A 1241-nucleotide genomic window follows, 5' to 3' on the forward strand; every position below is an offset into this window, starting at 1 on the left:
GCACTCGTAATAAATTAAGGTTAGGATTGATTTCTAACCAATTTATTTTTGTAGCTAAAGACTGCTAGGTATTCACTTTTGTCGGTTTAATTGTATTATTTTTCTAACAATTGTGAATGCTTCAGTTGATGTGTAGAGTGAGCCATGGCGGCATTGGGAGGCATTGGAGGATAGTGTGTATTCAAATTATCATCAATTTTTGATGGGCGCGTATCTCAGGCATGGCGCTTATATTTTGTCGCGCTTATTTATTAAAGTGCTTGATATTTATTTATTATTTTTGTATGCGCATGGGCGCATATTTAAATATTTGTATTGGACATTGTATTTGGATACCGTCTAACTTCTTGGGCGCCCAATAGCTTTAATTCTTTAGTGGCACAAAAGCAAACACAAAAGCTAAAGCGTGCTATTTTGTAAATTAGGCTATTTCTTGAGCTTGAAGATGAATAATATATTAAATACATGCTTTGTGGAGCGCTCACACAAGGCATGGGGGGGAGATTGCACCCAATTGGTCTCTTATTCATGTCATGCAAGCTTTCTTCATTGGTTTTTGTGTAAAAAGTAGAGTTCTTTTGTTCTTGGGGACCTTCTGACGCTCACTATGCGTGCATACGACGACCGATCTGTGCACCAGAGAGAGAATCTCTATCTCTCTCTCTCTCTCTCCTGCCCTTCTTCCTTGGTTGATTTTTGTTCTTATATTTGGCAGCTTGCAGATAAAAACTCACCCCCCCCCCCCCCTCCCCCTCCCTCACAAATGCAGATTCTACCTCCCCTACTACAAGATGTCAAGATGTTAAGATTATCAAAGACTTCCAAAGGTGATCAAGGAAAGGTCAAAACTCCTCTCTCTCTCTCTCTCTCTCTCTCTCACATAGCCCAAGGCCTTTATATGTTTATCTCTATCCTTGTTCCTCCTCCTCCTCCTCCTCCACCTCTCTCTCTCTCTCTCTCTCTCTCATAGCCCAAGGCCTTTATATGTTTATCTCTATCCTTGTTCCTCCTCCTCCTCCTCCTCCACCTCTCTCTCTCTCTCTCTCTCTCTCTCTCTCTCTCTCTCTCTCTCTCTCATAGCCCAAGGCCTTTATATGTTTATCTCTATCCTTGTTCCTCCTCCTCCTCCTCCTCCACCTCTCTCTCTCTCTCTCTCTCTCTCTCTCTCTCTCTCTCTCTCTCTCTCTCTCTCTCTCTCTCTCTCATTCATTCACTCACTTTCTCTCTACTCAGGATCCAGG

This window comes from Lygodium microphyllum, chromosome 16 (genome assembly GCF_053477565.2).
Source record: "Lygodium microphyllum isolate KBCC chromosome 16, Lygodium_microphyllum_v1.1.10, whole genome shotgun sequence".
NCBI lineage: Eukaryota > Viridiplantae > Streptophyta > Polypodiopsida > Schizaeales > Lygodiaceae > Lygodium > Lygodium microphyllum.